The following is an 18,221-nucleotide window of genomic DNA, read 5'->3' as shown; positions in this document are numbered from 1 at the left end:
GGTGGTTTCTTTGTTCTCTTACTTGTCTAATAACAGTGTCATGCAAAAGCAGCTTCCTCTCTCTCTATCCCCTTGATACCACACCTGTGGCACTGAAACTGTCCAGCAACTGCCAGGGCTACAAATACACTTCCTTGAAAGAAGAGAAACACTGCATGTACGATAGCAACGCAACGCACACACACACACACACACACACACACACACACACACACACACACACACACACACACACACACACACACACACACACACACACACACACACACACACATTACAATTTAGCAGATTAACGCTGGGGTGATAAATGAGCAGACGATGGTGTGCAAGTAGAGATACTGGTGTGCAAAGAGCAGAAAAGTAAATAAAGACAATATGGGGATGAGGTAGGTAGATTGGGTGGGCTATTTACAGAGAGACTATGTACAGCTGCATCGATCGGTTAGCTGCTCAGATAGCTGATGTTTAAAGTTAGTGAGGGAAATCTACGTCTCCAGCTTCGGCGATTTTTGCAATTCGTTAGCAGAGAACTGGAAGGAAAGGCGGCCAAAGGAGGTGTTGGCTTTGGGGATGACCAGTGAGATATACCTGCTGGAGCGTGTGCTACGGGTGGGTGTTGTTATCGTGACCAGTGAGCTGAGATAAGGTGGAGCTTTACCTAGCATAGACTTATAGATGACCTGGAGCCAGTGGGTCTGGCTACGAATATGTAGCGAGGGCCAGTCAACTACATACATTTTACATTTAAGTCATTTAGCAGACGCTCTTATCCAGAGCGACTTACAGAGCGTACAGGTCGCAGTGGTGGGTGGTATAAGGGGCTTTGGTAAAAAAAAGCGGATGGCACTGTGATAGACTGCATCCAGTTTGCTGAGTAGAGTATTGGAAGCTATTTAGTAGATGATATCTCCGAAGTCGAGGATTGGTAGGATAGTCAGTTTTACGAGGGTAAGTTTGGCGGCGTGAGTGAAGGAGGCTTTGTTGCGAAATATGAAGCCGATTCTAGATTTGATTTTGGATTGGAAATGTTTAATATGAGTCTGGAAGGACAGTTTACAGTCTAGCCAGACACCTAGGTATTTGTAGCTGCACAGAGTGGTGGGGGGATGTACAGGGTTAAACCACTGTGCCACATAGCAGGTCACAATGATACAGTCCATGACAAAAACCTACCACTTCTACCAAGCACAGAGTGTGAGAGTGGTGACATATAAGGAACACAGACATATACATTCTGATTGTCTATATGCAGTTAACCTACACGTGCTGGTACATTTATACACATCAACTCAAACAAATGTCCATACTCTTTAGGCCTACTTCAGACAAGAAAAACTTTAAAACAGACATACACCGAGGAACAACTATTTTTATGTACACTGTAAATCATGTGATCTAAAAAATTTGCTTGAATTGAACTTCAATAGTAGTTGTAAATGACACTGGATTGAAAAGACATTGTCGACATGGAGACATTGGAGGTTTCGGTCAGTTTAACTGAGGATTCTGTGGCTGTATGTGACACACATGCACACACAAGCGCTAGCACACATGTACATTGTAATATTGTTGTATGGTAGCATTATACATGTTGTATTGTAGATATGTAGTGGTGTAATAATGTTATATGATGTACTGCTTTATCTTTTGTTCTATATGTAATATAAGTGCCTTAATGTGTTTGGACCCCAGGAAGAGTAATGGGGATCCCTAATAAATACAAATACAAATACATGGGTTTTTGTAATGGCGTGAATCACTGTGTATGGGAATGGCCACAGAGATAAACATCAATACTAAAACCTCTCCATGGTCATGAGGATTGACAGGGTTGTACTGTCAGCACACTGACTACACTCTGGACCCATATGGGAGATCATTTCTGCTATGAATTTGAATGGTCATATTCTCATCTTCGTTTTCTCCATTCCAGTATTGTTTGCTATTCTACTATTGTGTCCAATGTTTCTGATTTCATACTGATTCCTACTGTGCTGTTTTTAGCCATATTGATGAATGACATGCCTGTCCATATACATATTCAGTGTAGCACCCTTTAAAGGACATCTATCCTTACATTAAATATGTAACAATCATGGTTATCACGTTGTCCAGACATATAGCTTCATTTACAGGAGGTATTGACTACCAACTATTATATACACTCATATCAAATACTGCCTCATTCCACTCACTGTAGCAGAAGTTAGAAACATTCTATATCGCCACCTACTGATATATAGCAATGTCAAGGGCTCCATTTGGGGTTATTTGATAGGCTACATGAAGGATTGATGAGACGTTTTATGTTTCCTCCATAAAGACGTTAAGACCATATTGTTCATAATCAATTGTTGGGAAACAATGAGTGTACAGAACACAAAAGATGCTTCCTTTTGATATTGAAAGAAAAGGCATCAATGTCAAATGTTTCACACACCTGCCCTCACTACATTGTAAATCCCTGTCTAGACAGGAGAGGGTTTTGTACAGGGATGTATCCCAGTGCAGTATAACAGTCACAGTGATACACTTCCCCCTCTCTAACATAGACGCTGGGCTCAGAGTGCGTATTAGGGCAGAAACTAGTTGAAGAGCATAGTGTGTTTTCCTCATACGTTTGGTTCACCATGCATGGTATATTCATAGGGAGTTATTTCTAATTCTGTTTTATCAACATATTTATTGTTTGTTAATTAAGGAGAAACATTTGTCGATGAGAATTGGCAATACAGTTGGAATGAAGTGGGAAAGAAGTTTAGGCTTAAAGATTATCTAGAATTGTATTTATTTTTATTTTTTTTCCAGGTAGGCTAGTTGTGTCACGCCCTGGCCATAGTTTACTTTGTATGTTTCTATGTTTTGATTGGTCAGGGTGTGATCTGAGTGGGCATTCTATGTTGGATGTCTTGTTTGTCTATTTCTGTGTTTGGCCTGATATGGTTCTCAATCAGGGGCAGGTGTTAGTCATTGTCTCTGATTGGGAACCATATTTAGGTAGCCTGGGTTTCACTGTGTGTTTGTGGGTGATTGTTCCTGTCTCTGTGTTTTGCACCAGACAGGGCTGTTTTCGGTTTTTTCGTACGTTTGTTATTATGTTAGTTTATCGTGTATAGTTTCCGTATTAAATAAAATGAATCACAACTACGCTGCATTTTGGTCCGCTCCTCCTTCCCACAAAGAATGACAGAATCACCCACCACAACAGGACCAAGCAGTGTGGTAACAGGCAAAAGCATCAGCAGGAGCAACAAAAGGAAGGAATGGACATGGGAGGACGAATTAGACGGAGAAGGACCCTGGGCTCAGCCTGGAGAATATCGCCGCCCCAAGGAAGAACTGGAGGCGGGGAAAGCGGAGAGGCGCCGGTATGAGGAGGCAGCACGGCGAAGCGGATGGAAGCCCGAGAGTCAGCCCCAAAAATTTCTTGGGGGAAGGCTCAGGGAGAGTGTGGCAGAGTCAGGAGTCAGACCTGAGTCCACTCTCCCTGTTTATCGTGAGGAGCCAAGGAGGAGACCAGAACCAGAGCCGGTGTTGGAGGTGAGCGAAACAGAGACTGTGAAGGAGTTAATGGGGAAATTGGAGGAGAGCGTAATGAGGGAGTTGCTGTGTTGGTGCTTTAAATATGGAATTCGCCCGACAGAGCGTGTCGGGGATTTGATGGCACCTGGGTCAGCGCTTCATACTCGTCCTGGGGTGCGTGCTAGTCGGCTGGTGAAGTTGGTGCCAGCCTCACACACCAGGCCTCCTGTGCACCTCCCTAGCCTTGAATGTCCTGTGCCAGCACTGCTCTCAAGATCTCCAGTACGCTTTCACGGTCTAGCCCATCCTGTGCCACCTCCACACCAGCCCTCCGATGGCAGCTCCCCGCACCAGGCTTCCTGTGCGTGTCCTCGGCCCAGTACCACCAGTGCCAGCACCACGCATCAGGTCTACAGTGCGCCTCGCCTCTCCAGTGCTGCCGGAGCCTTCCTCCTCTCCTGCGCTGCTGGAGTCTCCCGCCTGTTCAGCGCTGCCCGAGCCTTTCTCCTCTCCTGCGCTGCCGGAGTCTCCCGCCTGTTCAGCGCAGCCTGAGCCTTCCTCCTCTACAGCGCTGACAGAGTCTCCTGCCTGTTTAGCGCAGCCAGAGCTGCCAGCCTGCATGGAGCAGCCAGAGCTGCCAGCCTGCATGAAGCAGCCAGAGCTGTCAGTTTAAGGAGCTGTCAGTCTGCAAGGAGCTGTCAGTCTGCAAGGATCTGTCAGTCTGCAAGGAGCTGCCAGTCTGCAAGGAGCTGCCAGTCTGCAAGGAGCTGTCAGTCTGCAAGGAGCTGTCAGTCTGCATGGAACAGCCAGAGCTGCCAGTCTGCAAGAAGCAGCCAGAGCTGCCAATCTGCATGGAGCAGCCAGAGCCACCAGTCAGCATGAAGCAGCCAGAGCTGCCAGTCAGCATGGAGCAGCCAGAGCCGTCAGTCTGTCAGGATCCGCCAGTCAGCCAGACTCTTCCAGATCCGCCAGTCAGCCAGACTCTTCTAGATCTACCAGTCAGCCAGACTCTTCCAGATCCGCCAGTCAACCAGACTCTTCCAGATCTGCCAGTCAACCAGACTCTGCCAGTCAACCAGACTCTTCCAATTCTGCCAGTCAGCCAGACTCTTCCAGATATGCCAGTCAGCCAGACTCTTCCAGATCTGCCAGTCAGCCAGACTCTTCCAGATCTGCCAGTCAGCCAGACTCTTCCAGATCTGCCAGTCAGCCAGACTCTTCCAGATCTGCCAGTCAACCAGACTCTTCCAGATCCGCCAGTCAACCAGACTCTTCCAGATCCGCCAGTCAACCAGACTCTTCCAGATCCGCCAGTCAACCAGACTCTTCCAGATCCGCCAGTCAACCAGACTCTTCCAGATCCGCCAGTCAGCCAGACTCTTCCAGATCCGCCAGTCAGCCAGACTCTTCCAGGTCCGCCAGTCAGCCAGACTCTTCCAGATCCGCCAGTCAGCCAGGATCTGCCGGAACCGTCAGTCAGCCAGACTCTTCCGGATCCGCCAGTCAGCCAGATTCTTCCAGATCCGCCAGTCAGCCAGGATCTGCCAGAGCCTTCCTCCTCTCCTGTGCTGCCGGAGTCTCCCGCCTGTCCGGCGCCGCTGCCGGGTCTCCCGCCTGTCCGGCGCCGCTGCCGGGGTCTCCCGCCTGTCCGGCGCCGCTGCCGGGGTCTCCCGCCTGTCCGGCGCCGCTGCCGGGGTCTCCCGCCTCTCCGGCGCCGCTGCCGGAGTCTCCCGCCTGTCCGGCGCTGCTGCCATAGTCTCCCGCCTGTCCGGCGCTGCTGCCGGAGTCTCCCGCCTGTCCGGCGCTGCTGCCGGAGTCTCCCGCCTGTCCGGCGCTGCTGCCGGATTCTGGAGAGACCCTCTGTCCTGAGCTGCCCCTCTGTCCCGAGCTGCCCCTCTGTCCCGTGTTGTTAAGTAGGGTTGCCGTGGCTGGGAGGTCACGGAAGAGGACAAGGTGGGGGAAGACTGCGGTGAAGTGGGTGGTCAGGGTGTGATCTGAGTGGGCATTTTATGTTGGATGTCTTGTTTGTCTATTTCTGTGTTTGGCCTGATATGGTTCTCAATCAGGGACAGGTGTTAGTCATTGTCTCTAATTGGGAACCATATTTAGGTAGCCTGGGTTTCACTGTGTGTTTGTGGGTGATTGTTCCTGTCTCTGTGTTTTGCACCAGATAGGGCTGTTTTTTCGTACGTTTGTTATTTTGTTAGTTTATCGTGTATAGTTTCCGTATTAAATAAAATGAATCAAAACTACGCTGCATTTTGGTCTGCTCCTCCTTCCCACAACGAAAGCCGTGACAAGTTGAGAACAAGTTCTCATTTGCAACTGCAACCTGGCCAAGATAAAGCAAAGCAGTTTGACACATACAAACAACACATGGAATAAACAAACATACAATCAATAATACAGAAGGATAATCTATATACAGCGTGTGCAAATGAGGTAGGATAAGAGAGGTAGGCAATAAATAGGCCATGGTGGCAAAGTAATTACAATATAGCATTTAAACACTGGAATGGTAGGATCTGCAGGGGATGAATGTGCAAGTTGAGATACTGGGGTGCAAAGGACCAAGATAAATAAATATATACAGTATGGGGATGAGGTAGATTGGATGGGCTATTTACAGATCAGGTGCGGGCAGCAATCAGTTGAAGAGCATGTGTAACGGATGTGAAATGGCTAGCTTAGGTAGCGGTGCGCTAAATAGAGTTTCAATCTGTGACGTCACTTGCTCTGAGACCTTGAAGTAGTAGTTCCCCTTGCTCTGCAAGGGCCGCGGCTTTTGTGGAGCGATGGGTAACGACGCTTCGAGGGTGACTGTTGTTGATGTGTGTAGAGGGTCCCTGGTTCGCGCCCGGTTATGGGCGAGGGGACGGTTTTAAAAATTATACTGTTACACATGCATTTAGTTTTACTTTACATTTAAGAGCAGTTGGAGGCCACGGAAGGAGAGTTGTATGGCATTGAAGCTCATCTAGAGGTTAGTTAACACACACAGTGTCACACGAATGGCCGGAGGTATACAGAATGGTGTCGTCAGCATAGAGGTGGAACAAAGAATCACCAGCTGCGAGAGCGACATCATTGATGTATACAGAGAAGAGAGTCGGCCCAAGAATGGAACCCTGTGGCACCCCCATAGAGACTGCCAGAGGTCTGGACAACAGGCCCTTCGATTTGACATACTGAACTCTATCAGAGAAGTAGTTGGTGAACCAAGCGAGGCAATCATTTGAGAAACGAAGGCTGTTGAGTCTGCCATAAAGAATGTTGTGATTGACAGAGTCGAAGCCTGAGCCAGGTCGATGAACACGGCTGCACAGTAATGTCTCTTATCGATGGCGGTTATGATATCGTTTAGGACCTTGAGCGTGGCTGAGGTGCACCTATGACCAGCTCTGAAACCAGATTGCATAGCAGAGAAGGTGCGGTGAGATTCTAAATGGTCGGTAATCTGTGATCTTAGAAAGGCAAGGTAGAATAGATATAGGTCTGTAGCAGTTTGGGTCTATAGTGTCTCCCCCTTTGAAGAGGGGGACGACCGCGGCAGCTTTCCAATCTATGGGAATCTGAGACGATATGAAAGAGAGGTTGAACAGGCTAGTAATAGGGGTTGCAACAATTTCAGCAGATAATTTAAGAAAGAGAGGTTCCAGATTGTCTAGCCAGGCTGATATGTAGGGGTCCAGATTTTGTAGCTCTTTCAGAACATCAGCTATCTGGATGTGGGTGAAGGGGAAGTGGTGGAGGTTTGGGCGAGTTGCTATGGGGAGTGCAGGGCTGTTGACCAGGGTAGGGGTAGCCAGGTGGAAAGCATGGTCAGCCGTAGAAAAATGCTTATCGAAATTCTCAATTATTGTGGACTTATCGGTAGTGACAGTGTTTCCTAGCCTCAGTGCAGTGGGCACCTGGGAGGAGGTGCTCTTATTCTCCATGGACTTTACAGTGTCCCAGAACTTTTTTGAGTTTGTACTACAGGTGGGCAAATTTCTGTTTGAAAAAGCTAGCCTTAGCTTTCCTAACTGCCTGAGTATATTGGTTCTTAACTTCCTTGAAAAGTTGCACATCACGGGGGCTATTCGATGCTAATACAGAACGCCACAGGATGTTTTTGTGCTGGTCAAGGGCAGACCGGTCTGGAGTGAACGAAGGGCTATATCTATTCCTTGTTCTAAATTTGAATGAAGCAAGCTTATTTAAGATGGTGAGGAAGGCACTTTTAAAAAATAACCAGGCATCCTCTACTGACGGGATGAGGTCAATGAGGTCAATGTCATTCCAGGATACCCCGGCCAGGTCGATTAGAAAGGCCTGTTCGCTGAAGTGTTTTAGGGAGCGTTTGACAGTGATGATGGGTGGTCGTTTGACCGCAGACCCATTACGGATGCAGGCAGTGATCGCTGAGATCTTGGTTGAAAACAGCAGAGGTGTATTTGGAGGGCGAGTTAGTTAGGATGATATCTGTGATGTTGTCCGTGTTTACGGATTTGGGGTTGTACCTGGTAGGTTCATAGATAATTTGTGTGAGATTGAGGGCATCAAGCTAAGATTGTAGGATGGCCTGGGTGTTAAGCATGTCCCAGTTTAGGTCACCTAGCAGCACGAGCTGGGGGGGGGGGTGGCAATCAATTCACATGTGGTGTCTAGGGCACAGCTGGGGGAAGAGGATGGTCTATAGCAAGCAGCAACAGTGAGAGACTTGTTTCTGGAAAGGTGAATTTTTAGAAGTAGAAGCTCGAATTGTTTTGGTACAGACCTAGTAAGATAGAACTATGCAGGCTCTTTCTGCAGTAGATTGCAACACCGCCCCCTTTGGCAGTTCTATCTTATGATGATTATGATTTATTAAAGGTGATTGTTACTGAAAGGTCCAGACATATAGCTTTATTTACAGGAGGTCTTGACATTCTGAAACAAAACCCATGCCTCTTAAGTAGAACCAATGAATGTTGAACATGTACAGACTTAAGTAAATTTAAGGCCCAGTCTATCCTGTCTCAGGTGCAAGACACCAGACAGAGCACTCCATCTACAGTGGATTGTTGCTTATCAAACAGTTATTATGCTGTGAAGTCATGCAAATGTACAGAAAGGATAACAATGCTACTGTTTGGTTGTTGTGGTCTGAAGCACCACCAAGGACCAGGAGAACTTTACCTCATAAGAATCTGACTTTCTGGGCCTGAGAAATTGAAACTTTAATGTTATGTTTAAGAGGTAAAATGTACAAGTAACCAAATAGATTCTGATCAAATTGACTGAACATTTCATACATACTTAGAGTATGGAATGAACATATTTATAGTTACTTTTGTCATAATTATTATGCTTTAAGTCACACAGAAACATGATATTTTCCATCATTTTGGTCAGGCTAAACTATGTTTGATAATCCATTCTGTTCCACACCGGTCCTGCTCTCCTTTTCTCAGTTGTGTTTGTTTCTCACACACCCCACCCCTCTTTCTTCCCCTCTGTGACCCTCACAGCTGTGTGGCACCACGCTTGGTGAACTTCAGTCTCTCACCTGGGTGTTTCAGGGTCGCAGTTCAGCATCTCTGATGATTCAGATAGACAGTTAAAGTAGTTAAGTAGCCCAGGGACTGTTCCTATACACTTTCATGATCTAATTCTCATTTGTTTCAGCTGAGGACAAAAAGCTTTTTTTGCATAAGCCAGCTGGTTGCTGAAATCAATTTAATGTTTCAACCACATGGACACGATTTGAATTTTATTTGATTAAATGGTGAGATGGATCAAAGAATCAGACAATTTAATCACAATTTAATTTATATGAAAGACCTTGTTAACAGTTGTATTAATTATATTATTTAATATTTTCAGTCATTCACTGCTACTCATCACATACTTTTATTGACAGACCATATTCATGGTTTGTGTTTGTAATAAATGTAACACACTTTTCAAGAATTGCATTGAACAATGAGCCCTTATCTAAAGTAATAAATTGCACTATATGGTTTCTCGTATCTGTCCTGGGCACCTCCCCTTAAGTCCCTTAGTATGTATTGATTCTAATTGATAGGGAAGAGAGTTTAAGAATGTGTTTTTATCAGGAGGATCTATCAAAATGAGTGTTGGGCGTAGTAGTTCAAACCTACTCAAGCGTGACTTCTAACCCAGGATGCACCTGCACTCTGATGAAGCCATTTCCCTGATATAGCATCTTGAAAAATGACCAACATATAATTGTAAAAGTGCAATAACATTTTAATCACTGCACCTCCATAAGAATATCATATTCATGTTGCTGTCCAAATCAATTTTGTATTTATCTCAACTTGCACATTATTTCCCCTTGATCCCATCATAACATTTTGTTTGGTATAACAAGGGTTAATTTAAGCTGTCTACCTATCAGCCATTGGATGACCCCCCCTGCAGAGTGAATGGTTGTGTTCCCCTGCTCAGACGTTGCATGCATCAACCAATGGTTGGGTGCCACGTCATTGACAGTGTCATAGAGATCCTATTAAAGTATTAATTCCTAATTCTATGCAGATTGCTAAAACATACAATGTGGTTAGCTGATAGGTAAAATACCTATCCAGGCGTGGTAAGATTTGGCAGGCTTCACCAACGCACAGGCTATTGCGTCAGACCAAACAACGGCATTTATCTCCGACTGTGTTTAGAACATAACATGGCTTCTTGTGCCGTATAGCTTAATTACATAATATACACTGAGTGCACAAAACATTTAGAACACCACCCTAATTTTGAGTTGCACCCCTCCAATTGACCTCAGAACAGCCTCAATCCTTTGGGGCATGGACTCTACAAGGTGTCTAAGGCATTCCACAGAGATGCTGCCCATGTTGACTCCAACGCTTCAGACAGTTGTGTCAAATTGTATGGATGTCCTTTGGGTGGTGGAACATTCTAGATAAACATGGAAAACTGTTGAGTGTGGAAAATCCCTACAGTGTTGCAGTTCTTGACACAAACCGGTGCTCCTGGCACCTACTACCATACCCCATTCAAAGGAACAAATATTTGTCTTGCACATTCACACTCTGAATGCACACATACAAAACCCATGTCTCAATTTTCTCAAGGCTTAAAAATCCTTCTCTAAGGCATCTCCTCCTCATCTACACTGATTGAAGTGGATTTCACAGGTGATATCAAGAAGGGATCATAGCTTTTACCTGGATTCACCTGCTTAGTCTATGTCATGGAAAGAGCAGTACAGGCTTAGTGAGGTGTTGAATCTCATTAAGCTGTGTTCATTCATGATGAACAAGGAGTGACAAAAGTATGTCCATTATCTGCCATCTAAATGAACCCATAATTTAATGAAATCATGAAGGTTATCAATATTTAGAAAGTCCTCATGTTCCCCACAGTTCCTCCAGTCCTTCAGTCAGTTATGTGTGTGGTGAGTAGGCCCTGGAGGTTTTTCTGACGAAGTGACTAGACCAGGAGAAAGTCTGTTTTTTCCTGGTCAGGTCATGTGATCAAGGACAACACCTGACCCAACTGATGAGCCATAACTTGACCTCTATCTTAGAGTCATCAGCCCCTCCTCCATGACATCATAATGTAAATCCAGATCCCTCAGAGTTCATATATACTTATGTTCTGCTGCTGACTTGTTGTCTTGTTGTATTGTGTGGAGCAGCTGAGTTCATATTTCCACCCTCAGTATGACTGCAAAACTCTACCTTCTGCTGCTCTCTCTCTGTCTGCCATGTGAGTTCTGCTTGGATATACTCCTTATCAACTGTTGTTAGTGGAATGACTGAAAATTGAAAATATTTTTTGTAAACTCTTTTCTGATTTCCTTAAATGTTCTGCGTCCTTCCTTTTTCTCCAACACATTTTTCCTATATCTTTCTCTCTCTCCATCAGGTTTAAATGGCCAGAGTCTGGAGTCCATTCCCTCCAGTCCAGTCCTGAAAATGCCTGGAGAAACTCTCAGTCTCTCCTGTAAGATATCTGGATACACTGTTGACAGCCACTACACACACTGGATACGACAGCCAGCAGGAAAATCCCTGGAATGGATGGGTTATTCTGGATTAGGCCTAGGTTACCATGCTAAAAGGTTTGAAGGACGTATGGAAACCACTAAAGATACAAGCAACAGCATGTTGACTTTGAAGCTGTCTGGTCTGAGAGCAGAGGACTCTGCAGCGTATTACTGTGCAAGAGAGACACAGTGGTGTGAGTGAGTGGAGGATCTGTACAAAAACCCCTCAGTGAATCTAACTGGCTACAGAGTCAACAGAGGGCAGTAGAGCATCAGTACAGCAGAGTAACATCCAATGAAAGTCTCAGTCACAACATGCCCCTGAGAGCCTTAGCAACCAGCATATTGTCAACACAACTCCATGTACATGAACACAATGTACACCTGAGTAGGCTGGTGGGGTGAGCTATTGGAAGACAGGCTCATTGTAATGGATGGAATGGAATCTATTTAAATGGAACGATGTCAAGCACATCAATCAAACATCAGTTTTAAGGTCTCTGTACTGGCTGCCTGTGAGTTTTAGAATTAATTGTACAATTATTTTATTGCTTTTTAAATCAATCCACAATTGTACACCACAATACATTACAGATATGCTTTTAAGTTATGTACCCAGTAGGTCCTTCAGGTCTTCTGGAACTGGAATTTTAACTATCCAAAGCCTAGGACCAAGAGGCATGGAGAGGTAGCCTTTAGTTACTATGTCCAAAGCCTGGAATAGCCTGCCAGAGAACCTGAGGGGGTCCGAAACGGTGGACATATTTTAAAGGATCTTAAAACACACCTTTTTAGCATTGCTTTTTCTTAGGGTTATTTTTAGCCATTCAGTTTTATTATTATTATTATTTGTATGTTTTACTGTGAGGCAAATTGCATTGCATTCCATGTCTAAAATGTGCTGTATAAATAAAGCTTGATTTGATTTGATCTTGTGGAAACCACATGTTAGACTCTGTTCCATTTACTCCATTCCATGAGTTTTTCCCTGAACTTGTGACCAGGAAAACATTTATAGACTCAAACAAGGGGCTCAGAGTTATTTCTGCCCAGATCATGTGATCAGAGAATACTGACCCTGTATCATAGAGATGTATAGAGATCTCTACTTGGAAATAACCTGTTTTAGCATTGACATTTCCATTAAGGGATTCCACCATTTGAACTTCTTCAGGATCAGTGGGTCCCCTGTGGGACGTTTGAGCTAACGTAGGCTAATTTGATAGGCATGAGGTTGTAAGTAACAAGAACATTTCCAAGGACATAGACATGTCTAATATTGGCAGAAAGGTTCAATTCTTATTAATCTAACTGTACTCTCCTATTTACATTAACTATTACAGTGAAAGAATACCATGCTATTGTTTGAGGAGAGTGCACAGTTTTGAACATGAAAAGTTATTAATAAGCAAATTAGGCACATTTGGGCAATCGATACAACATTTTGTGTGGAAATGCAATGATTCATTGATCAGTCTAAAACTTTGCACATGCACTGTTGCCATCTAGTGGCCAAAATATATATTGCACGTTGGCTGGAACGATGCATTTCAAAGATGATGGTACAAAAAAATGCAAAAACACCACAGTTGGTTTTTTCTTTGTATTATATTTTATCTGATCTAATGTGTTATATTATCCTACATTCCTTTCACATTTCCACAAACTTCAAAGTTTTTCCTTTCAAATGGTACCAATAATATGCACGTCCTTGCTTCAGGGCCTAAGCTACAGGCAGTTAGATGTGGGTACGTCATTTTAGGCGAACATTTTAAAAGGGGCGGATCCTTAAATGTAGTGAACTGGTTGAGGTTGGGAGCAATCAGCCAATGATCAGAACATTGACTTCTTCTTCAAATTGGGTTGTATAGTTTGTAAATGGCTTTAAGCGATATCATTTCCATCTGGTGGCTACAATACATGAATGAAACATAGGACTTGATTCAAGATTTCAGCACTGCAGATGGTGCAGATGGTAAGAAATATCCACTTAACACTTTTTTTCAAACACAAAAGAAGAAGAAAATGGACACCTTTAAAACTCTGGAACTCTCACAAAACAAATACACAAATGTGGTAATTACAAACAACAACTCGATTAATAAAAATAAAAGCTTCTATGAAAATGTATAGAAATCAGAATAAAATAACAGTTGGACTGTTCCTATAGCCTTCTCAGACTCAACAACCCTGAAGAAATTATCGCCAGACAAAAAAATATCACTAAAAACAATCACCAAAAAATTAATATTAGATACTGTTAAAACATTTGTGTGAAGAAAAGCACCAGAAATTAATGTCTTTCCACTAAATTTCTACTCAACATTTTGCGACAAAGTAGCACCCATATTTGCACAAATATCAACATACATTTATGTGTACTTCCTAGTACTACCTAGTTCCATGTATAAAACAGTCATCAAAGTCTATGAAATATGCTTTACATACACCGACATGAAAGGGATATAGTAAAACATGTTTTCCCTGAATACATATCTTATAACTGCTGTTTCAGTACCCCTCTCCTTCATCTCTCTACGTCAATGAACACCACCCTTTGGTTCTTTCTCTACTTAAACAGGGTCTGTCTGTTTGTCATTAGAGGCCCTCTGAGTCCTGGAGAGTAGAGAAGAGCAGCTCCCACCAGTTAAACTTCAACACAAACCATGTTCCCTGCATCTCTGATGCTGCTGGCAGCTGCCTCCTGTGAGTGTGTATGGGGGGACAGACACAATAATGAAATCTGGATCAGACTTAAATTTAATTGAAAAATCATGTTATCTGCAGTTGTATTATTATTCCCTATGTCCTTTCAACAGGTGTACAGAGTTATGAACTCAGCCAGTCTCTGACTGTCCAGCCAGGCAACCACTGACCATCTACTGTAAGGTCTCATATTAAGTTACTAGCTTGTATACAACAGACTGCAGGGAAAATACTGCAGTGGATTGGACATTACTAGTTAGTAGTGGATGGAAGCACACAAAGACAGTCTGAAAAACAAGCCCAGCATCACCAGAGACACTTCCAGCAACACCTTGTTTTAACAAGACAGAGTCTGCAGACTGAAGAAACAGCTGTGTATTATTGTGTTTGATGACCACAGTGATACAAAACAGCACCAGACAGGTACTACAACTCAATCAATCTGCAATCTGAGTGTATCTACAACTCAAGCCACCCATGATCTAATGACTGCAATACTTATAATATGACATTTCTTCATGTGAAAACACAGGTTAAGCACATGATATAAAACAATAAAACACAAAGCATCTATCTCCACTACATTATTGTAACCTTGTAAAATGTCACAGTGGAAAACAGTTTATTAACTGTGATTGTCAGCATACACATAATTACTCATGTCATCAAAGTGTATTAAATAAACATATATTTAAAAATAAAAACATCTGAATACATTTCTGATTACTGGTGTTTTAGTGTTTCCCTGTCCGGTGTCCCTATTTACCCCTCTCCTCCACTCTCTATAGAATTAGGAATTAGAATACTAGAATGGACATGAACCTTCTTATGATGGGATGAAGTTCAATCATTTTGGTCAGGGAGTATGTCAACCATCGTTTGCCAGTGCTGCGATAAGATATTGTGTAAAAAAATGAATTTGAAGAATTTATCTGTACTGTATGTTTGTTAGCTAGCTAGCCAGACAGTTTCAGAGGATTCCATGATTTTTTTCAAATTAAACTATTCTCTAATTATATGCTTGCTCAATGTATAGGTCCAACCTTCACCATAATATAATATATAATAACAAGTTCCAAACTGTGGACCTTCCTATGAAGACTATATGATATGAGCTTCAGTATGCTCACCTCTACAGTATAACCCCTCCCTCCATCCATCTCTCTACATCAATACAAACCCACCCTCTTGTTCTTTCCCTACTTAAACAGTGTCTGTATGTCTGTCCTTAGAGGTCCTCGGATTACTGGAGTGTAAAGAAGATCAGCTCCCACCAGTTCAGCTTCAACGCAAACCATGTTCCCTGCATCTCTGCTGCTGCTGGCAGCTGTATCCTGTGAGTCTCTCTGCTCATACTTTATAGAGATGTATTACAACTCTGAAATAATCTAATTTCTGATTAAAACTGACAATGATGTGTATTGATGTATGTTCCTCATTACAGGTGTCTACTGTGATATTGAACTCATCCAGTCTGGTCCAGTGGTTATAGAACCAGGAGTGTCTTTCAGCATCTCCTGCAAATTCTCTGGGTTTTCTATATCTTCTTACTGTCTTCACTGGATACGACAAGCTGAAGGCAAAGCGTTGGAGTATGTTGGTCTTACATGCAGTAGTAGTGCTTCCACTGTAGACTCACTGAAGAGCAAGATCACTTCTAGATATGACGGTTCCAGCAGTACAGTGTTTCTACAAGGGAACAACTTCCAGACTGAAGACACAGCTGTGTATTATTGTGCTCGTGAGACACAGTGGCACAAACCATGACCAGGCTCTACAAAAACCCTTCCTTCATTGTAGATTATAATAGGCTTATTAATTTAAATAGGACAGAGATGTTTCTCAATTTCACATTTGTAAACGATTTCATACCCAGTACTGGCGATGCTGGAAATGTATATCTGAGTTGTTTGCCAATTATACTCCTGATATGAATTGATGGTATTCTAATTGATGTCGATCAAACATTCAATGAACTCATTCATGATCCAGTACTTAATAGTTTTAATCATTCATTTAATAAAAGTGGCCTCAACAATACTGAACAATTGGGTCTAAGCTCTGTATTATCAAAAAGAAAATAAAAGAACAAATAATATGTTTGAAATACACAGCTCAAAAAATAAAGGGAACACTAAAACAACACAATGTAACTCCAAGTCAATCACACTTCTGTGAAATCAAACTGACCACTTAGGAAGCAACATGACAATAAATTTCACATGCTGTTGTTGGAATAGACAACAGGTGGAAATTATAAGCAATTAGCAAGACACCCCCAATAAATGAATGGTTCTGCAGGTGATTCTGCACCACTTCTCAGTTCCTATGCTTCCTGGCTGATGTTTTGGTCACTTTTGAATCCTGGTGGTGCTTTCACTCTAGTGGTAGCATGAGACTACAACACACACAAGTGGCTCAGGTAGTGCAGCTCATCCAGGATGGCACATCAATGCGAGCTGTGGCAAGAAGGTTTGCTGTGTCTATCAGCGTAGTGTCCAGAGCATGGAGGCGCTACCAGGAGACAGGCCAGTACACCAGGAGACGTGGAGGAGATGTGGAGGAGGCCGTAGGAGGGCAACAACCCAGCAGCAGGACCGCTATCTCCGCCTTTGTGCAAGGAGGAGCAGGAGAAGCACTGCCAGAGCCCTGCAAAATGACCTCTAGCAGGCCACAAATGTGCATGCGTCTGCTCAAATGGTCAGAAACAGACTCCATGAGGGTGGTAAGAGGGTCCGACGTCCACAGGTGGGGGCTGTGCTTACAGCCCAACACCGTGCCGGACATTTGGCATTTGCCAGAGAACACCAAGATTGGCTAATTCGCCATGGCGCTCTGTGTTCTTCACAGATGAAAGCAGGTTAACACTGAGCACATGTGACAGACGTGACAGGGTCTGGAGACGCCTTAGAGAATGTTCTGCTGCCTGCAACATCCTCCAGCATGACCGGTTTGGCAGTGGGTCAGTCATGGTGTGGGGTGGCATTTCTTTGGGGGGCCGGACAGCCCTCCATGTGCTCGCCAGAGGTAGCCTGACTGCCATTAGGTACCGAGATGAGATCCTCAGACCCCTTGTGAGACCAAATGCTGGTGCGATTGGCCCTGGGTTCCTCCTAATGCAAGACAATGCTAGACCGCATGTGGCTGGAGTGTGTCAGCAGTTCCTGCAAGAGGAAGGCATTGATGCTATGGACTGGCCTGCCCGTTCCCCAGACCTGAATCCAATTGAGCACATCTGGGACATCATGTCTCGCTCCATCCACCAACGCCACATTGCACCAGACTGTCCAGGAGTTGGCGGATGCTTTAGTCCAGGTCTGGGAGGAGATCCCTCAGGAGACCATCCGCCACCTCATCAGGAGCATGTCCAGGAGTTGTAGGGAGGTCACACAAGCCCTTGGAGGCCACACACACTACTGAGCCTCATTTTGACTTGTTTTAAGTACATTACATCAAAGTTGGATCAATGGTTTTCCACTTTAAGTTTGATTTCCATTGATCATTTTTGTGTGATTTTGTTGTCAGCACATTTAACTATGTAAAGAAAAAAGTATTTAATAAGAATATTCCAATCATTCAGATCTTGGATGTGTTATTTTAGTGTTCCCTTTATTTTTTTGAGCAGTGTATATTTCCACACTATGAGGTTGGAGCAGTGTATATATGTCTAGTCTGGTCAAGCCTCCTGTGCTACTGTGGCTCTGGCACAATAGCAAACAGCGGAGTCTTCAGTCTTCAGACTATTCACCTCTAAGTACAGCTGGTTTTTGGAGCCGTCTTTGGTGATGGTGAACTGGCCCTGGAGAGACTGGGCAAATATAGTGCCAGTGCCACTGTCAATACGTCCAATCCACTCTAGTCCTTGTCCTGGTTTCTGATGGATCCATTGCATGTTGTAGCTACCCATGGAGAATCCAAATCAAATCAAATTTAGTTTGTCACATACCCATGGTTAACAGATCTTAATGTGAGTGTAGTGAAATGCTTGTGCTTC

The sequence above is a fragment of the Oncorhynchus masou genome, chromosome 15, assembly GCF_036934945.1.
Source record: "Oncorhynchus masou masou isolate Uvic2021 chromosome 15, UVic_Omas_1.1, whole genome shotgun sequence".
Classification (NCBI taxonomy): Eukaryota; Metazoa; Chordata; class Actinopteri; order Salmoniformes; family Salmonidae; genus Oncorhynchus; species Oncorhynchus masou.
The sequence above is the reverse complement of the archived record's forward strand: the minus strand, read 5'-3'. Positions refer to the sequence as shown.